At 38.5% G+C, this 6,440-nt stretch overlaps 1 non-coding gene across 1 annotated transcript; it reads left to right on the top strand.

Moving 5' to 3' along the window:
* Nucleotides 1–4,759: 4,759 nt before the first annotated feature.
* Nucleotides 4,760–4,866, top strand: LOC116646768. The gene has a single exon (XR_004302209.1). It is a non-coding gene; the product is annotated as a U6 spliceosomal RNA (small nuclear RNA).
* The last annotated feature ends 1,574 nt before the right edge of the window (nucleotides 4,867–6,440 follow it).

Here is a 6,440-nt window from a genome sequence, read left to right as displayed (position 1 = left end):
TGTACAATCAGTAGTTAGTTCTTAGTTTATTCTCAAGCCTGGGTGACCATCATCACTATCTAATTCTAGAACATTCCATCACCCCCAAAAGAAACCCCATACTCATTAGCAGTCACTCCCCATTTCCACCATCACTCATCCCCTGGAAACCATTAACCTACTAATTACACACTAATCTACTAATTTAATATACTTTATGTCTCTGAATTTTCTATTGTGAACATTTCAAATCAGTAGAAACATACATATATGTGGACTTTCTTGCCTGGCTTCTTTTACTTACTTCCATACTTTCAGGATTCATCATATGATAGCATCCATCAGTACTTTATTCATGTTTATGGCTAAGTAATATGCCATTGTATTGACCTACCACATTTTATCTATCCATCATCAGTTGTTAGACATTTCAGTTGTTTCTCCTTTCTGGCTATTATGAATAATGCTGCTGTGATCATTTGTGTACAAGTCTTTATGTAAACATATGTTTTCAGTTTGGGGAGATATATACCTAGGAATGGAATTGCTGAGTCATATGGTAACTCTGTGTTTAGCTTTTTGAGAAGCTGCTCAACATTTTTCCAAAGCAACTGCACCATTTTATGTTCCCACTAGCAATGTATGAGTGTTCCAATTTTTCTACATCCTGACCAACACTTGTTCATCTTCTGGACTATCATCATCCTCATGGGTATGAGGACAATTATTTCTTCTATCTCAGGATATATTTTTTTATATATATATTTTTAAAATTTTGTTGAAATAGTTATTAAGCGATTTTGTTTTCCAGAACTAGTACATGGGTAATAATATTTCAAGACTTCGTTGTCAGAAAATATTTTTATTGTTTCCCAATGCAAGCGTATGTGGTATAAGACTCTTTGTTCAAAATCATTTTTGAACAGAACTTGTAAAGCCCTGTTTTCTAGCCCTCAGAATGGATATAGCATTAGGATGAATGTCATCACTTTGCTGGCCGTGTGTATGTGTGTGTAGGTGTGTATGTACATGCATGCGTGTGAGTGCACATATGTATTTCTCTTTCAGAATGTTCTCTTTATGCTTGCCATTTTAGAATTGGACAAGGTTGTGTCTTAGCGTGAGTCTTTATTTCTCTTGCTTCGCCTTCAGTGGGTCTTTCCAGAAAATTTCAAAACTTCCCATTTAAAAATTAAAGCTTAGGAAGTACTGTTCTGTCAAGTTTTGTTTGTTTCTTCCTTTCCACTGCCACTATTCTGAATACCTCTGAATTACTATTAGGTAGAACTTGAAGCTCAAAATCTAATGTCCATGTCTTTTTTGTGTGTGTATATTTTCTTTACATTTCATTTTGCACATAATTTAGAAAAAGGTTTATCAACTTTTATTCCTGATTAACACGTTAATATTTAGACCCACAATTTATTTTGCCACCCTTCAAATAAATGTTATTCAACACTATATTTTTAATATCAGATATTATTTCTTCTTGTTTTTGTAACAAATTTTATATGCTTTGTGAAGATAAAAGCCTGTTGTTAGAATATACTGTAAAGGTCTCTTCTATTCACTGAATCGTATCTTTTTCCTCTAGACCAAGTTTTTTATTTGTTCATCCTAGTCCTTGTCATCCATGCTATGACATTCTGGAAATATTTGCTTGTTTGAAGTTCTTGTTTCATCGATCTGATGGAAAGACTAGGTTGATAATTATACTCAATTGAAATGGATTTCCTCTGCAGTTTCCTCTGTGATTCTGTTTCCTCAAGAGGGAGATTAGTTTCAGGCTGTGTGCAATGGGCGGGGCATCTGCAGACAGGCTCCCCTTTGAATTGCATGGACATGGAGCTGACAGGCAGACGAAGGAGCCAAAGTAGAGAAGAGTGTAAGATGACTCCTGGGCATAGCTTCCTTTTTTCTCTAGTGTTTGAGACAAGGTTCAAAATTAAGACTAGGGCTGGCTGGTCAAGCGTGGCCTCAATGGCTGGGGATGACTCATCTCTCCTCCATGTGGTCTCTTACCTTCCAGTACGAGTTTCTGGGTTCATTGTCATGGAAGAGGTAGTCTTCTAAGGTGAAAAGCAGAAGCACACAAGATCCCTTGAGACATTGGCTTAAAATAAGCACAGTGCCCTTCCCAGCATAGTCTTTTGGTCAAAGTAAATCACAAGACCAGACAAAAGTAAAGGGGTAAAGGTAACAGGCATCACATCCTGATGAGAACTGTAGCAGGGTCATATTGCAAGGGGTTTGGGTAAAAAGAACAATGGAAATTCAGAGCCATTTTTGAAATAATCTACCACATCGTCTTTCAGAAGTTCCTCAAATTTCCCTGTCTACTCTCATCACTGTTGCTAATTACCTATTTTCTCTCAGTTGCAAAACCACCCTTTATAATCTTTTATGTGAATGTTGGCAATGGGATTCTGAAACTACATTTTCTTCGTGTCCTAGTCTGCTGACTTCTCATGAGGTTCTATAGATGGGGAGCAATGGAAGGAGAGTGAAAAGCAGAAGGAGAAAGGAACTTGCTTTTTGTTTTCAGCTCTGGGCATTCTCCCTACAGCAGGGACAACAGCAGCTATGGGCTCGAGCTCCCACCTATCCTCGTCACTCCCAGCCATAGAGCCACCCCCCTATTCCCTCAGAAGTACCAGTAGCAGTAAGCCATGTCCCCCTCTGTGAGTGGAGCTTTAGCTGAACCATACTCATCTCCAGATAAAAATCATGTGGAGGCTAGAGGGCGTTTCCTCTCCAATCTCCTAGGTTTTTGATAACTCTACATCTTCTTCCTTTTTATGTTCTGAGCCCTAGACTTTTAACTGCTTCCTGCAGCTACTAATATCCATGTTAGCTCAGAATCCCTTTAGCTCTTTCTGCCTTCAAGTACCTGTATAACAAATTCCCTATGCTCTCTGTTAAAATAGCTTATATGCTTTTCATTTCTTGACATATCTTTCCCAGATAGATTCTTTGTTGTTTTCCAGAATTTTGGTTTCATTTTCCCTTGGTATTTTTTCAGTAATTTTTATAAGATATTCAGAGGAGCAATAGATGCAAGTGCTCAGAGCAGTATCTTTTCATTATTATTGTAGTAAGAGTATTTACCCTGAGATCTACCCTCTTAACAACTTTTTTTAAGTGTACAATTCTACAATCCCACTTCTGGGTGTATATCCAAATGAATTGAGATCAGGATCTCGAAGAGTTATTTTCACTCTCGTGTTCACTGCAGAGTTACCAATAATAGCTAAAATGTGGAAGTAACCTAAGTGTCCATTAACAGATGAATGCATAAGCAAATTTCGTACATACATGCAATGGAATATTATTAAACCTTAACAAGGAAGGAGAGTCTGACACATGCTACAACATGGATGAACCTTGTGGACATCATGCTAAGTGAAATAAGCCAGACACAAAAAGACTAATACTATTTAATTCCACTTCTGTGCGGTACCTAGAGTAGCCAAAATCATGATGACAGAAAGTAGAGGCTGGGGGGAGGGGTTAATGGGAGTTTGCTAATCAAGGGGTAAAGTTCCAGTTATGCAAGATGAATATGTTCTAGAGATCTGGATAATATCAATGTAGTGTCTTATGTGGTTATTGGTTATTTGTTATTTTCTCTTCTTAATTTACAGTTCTTTGTATATAAAAATATTAAATCTTTATATTGAGAAAAATATTTCCCCATGGTTTATTGCTTATGTTTAACTGTGTTTATGGAGACATCTATCATTCAAAAGTTTATTTTAGGGGCACCTGGGTTCCTGTCCGTTAAGTGTCCGACTCTTAATTTCGGTTCAGGTCATGATCTCAGGATCATGAGATCGAGCCCCGAACCTGCTTAAGATTCTCTTTCTCTCTCTCCGTCTGCCCCTCCCCTCCCTCATGTGCATGCTCTCTCTCTCTGTCTCTGAAAAACAAAAATGGTTTATTTTAATATATCAAAGCTGTCAAATTTACCTTTCACAGTTAGAAATAATAGGGTCCACATTACCCTGGAAGATATGCTATTATCCCACCGTGGGCATCAGAAGGATGCAATGGATTATCTGGATTTCAAAGTCATATTTGAATTCCAGTTCTGCCAAGCTTTAGGAGTGTGACTTTATGAAAGCTCTTCCATGACCTCAGCCTCAGTCTTCTCATCTGGACAGTGGGGATAATAATAAAATAATGCAGTACCTTTCTTCTAGGACTGTTTTGAAGATTAAGTGACATACACGTTTAGGGTCCTTGGGAGGAGTGTGGCATATCATAGGTACTCAGTAATGGTAGTAGCTACACCTGCTATTGTTACTCATATCATTGCTATCATTGCAACTATGTCTGCAATTTTTATTGTTACAAATATCACTACTGTTCTTACCCTTACCATCACTGTCATTAATGAACCCTTCCCAATCCCTAAGTATATTCTGCTTTGTGTTTAAGGAAATTAATTAGCTTTAGGGGATATGGTTGACTGAATAACAGGCCCCAAAAATATCTTTGTCCTAATTCCCGGAATTCGTGAATGCTGCCTTATATAGCAAAGGGAATTTTGCAAGTATGATTTAGTAAAGGATCTTAAAGTGGGAGGGTTTTTCTAGATTATCCAGGTGGACCTAAATATAATCACAAGTGCCCTTAGAAGATCAAGGCAGAGTGATATAGACAGAGAAGAGGAGAAGGCAGTGTGATCAGGGAGGCAGAAATTAGAGTGTTGTGACTACAGGCCAAAGAATGCCAGTAGCCACCAGAAGCTGGAAGAGACTAAGAATGGTCCTGCCCTGTGCTCACTTCGGCAGCACATACACTACAATGGGAACAATACAGAGAAGATTAGCATGACACCTGCACAAGGATGACATGCAAATTCGTGAAGCGGTCCCTATTTAAAAAAAAGAAAAAAAGAATGGATCCTGCCCTGCCAGAGGAAGCAGCCCTGCTGCTACCTTGACTTTAGCTCAGTGAGGCTAACTTTGGATTGCTGGCCTCTAGAATGGTGAGAAAATAGGTTTGTGTTGTTTTAGCCACCAACGTTGTGGTAATTTGTTATGGTGGCCATAGGAAACTAATACAAAGGATAAAAATTCTAATTTTGGAGAGTTAAATTACAATTCCCCCCAACTTCAAGAACCCTTACTAGATTATTTACTGGAGCGCGTTGGAATATGTTCCATCAGTAGAAATGCTTCTTAACTGAAATGTCACGTGGAAACTCTACGTGTGAGGGAGATAACCATGGAGCTTCTTTTGATCCAGATCCTGCCACAGTGGCCCCCTCCACAAGGTCCCACTTCTGGGTGTATATCCCCCAAGGTGGCCTGAGACACCCCAGGCTCATGGTGCTCCAAGCAACACGTTGTAATAAATGATGGTTTATGAGCACTGGGTGTTATATGCAAATAATGAATCATGGGACACTACATCAAAAGCTAATGAAGTACTGTATGGTGACTAACATAATAAAAAAATAAATGGAAAGTAATTAGAATATTTCATAATCTCATGTATAGTCCTTAAGGAAGGCCAAGAAAGGTGCATTTGGGGGTGTTAGATTAAAATGAGAGGCTGACACTGACCTCAGTGAGTGTAAAAGTGTAAAAGTCCATGAAAAACACAAAATTAGGTAATTATAACACAGTATAATAAATACTAAAACTGGGGTAAGCACACCTCTCTTGAGTGTTTATAGAATAAGGAAGACAAGAGCAACTGGTCACTTTGTAGTATTTTTTTTTTAAAGATTTTATTTATTTGAGAGAGCATGAGTGGGAGGAGAGGGAGAAGCAGACTCCCCGCCGGAGCAGGGAGCCTGACGTGGGGCTCGACCCCAGGACCCTGGGATCATGACCTGAGCCAAAGGCAGACGTTTAACCGACTGAGCCACCCAGGCACCTCCACTTTCATAGGATTTTGTACAGAGGTTATTTAACACTGACGAGGGTAAGCATATATCTCCAGTGACCTGAACCCTCGCGTTCACTGGACTTCTCTCTGTAGTTCAACTCAAATTAAAAGATTGTTTCACCTAAGTTTTAAAAATGCCCAGAGGTAGCCAGTGACTTAAGAGAATTAGAATAAACACAGTCAAGCCATTTTCTACTTAAACTTACAAAAACCCAAAGGTCAAACTAGACCCAACCTGTTAGAACAATAAGTTCATATAGCCAATCTCATTCTGACATTTGGGCAACCCTAGTATCACCATCTTAACAGCTAATGATATATGCTGCTAATAACCTGAAGACTGATGTCATGCATGAATACTCTGGAGAGCAATATACAGCCTCATTTTCAACTGTTATAGAATAAGAAAGCCGTTTTAAAAGCTATTTTTGCCTTGCAGCGATATAAATTTTTTATTATTATATCATGTGACTATTACCCCACCATGACCAGTCATCCATATATAGTTAGTGATTTACTACATGCAAAGAGGAAAGGAGAAATGATTATTCATTATTTTT

Source organism: Phoca vitulina, unplaced genomic scaffold, assembly GCF_004348235.1.
Source record: "Phoca vitulina isolate PV1807 unplaced genomic scaffold, GSC_HSeal_1.0 scaffold37, whole genome shotgun sequence".
Lineage (NCBI taxonomy): Eukaryota > Metazoa > Chordata > Mammalia > Carnivora > Phocidae > Phoca > Phoca vitulina.
This window is presented reverse-complemented; position numbering and strand designations above follow the sequence as displayed.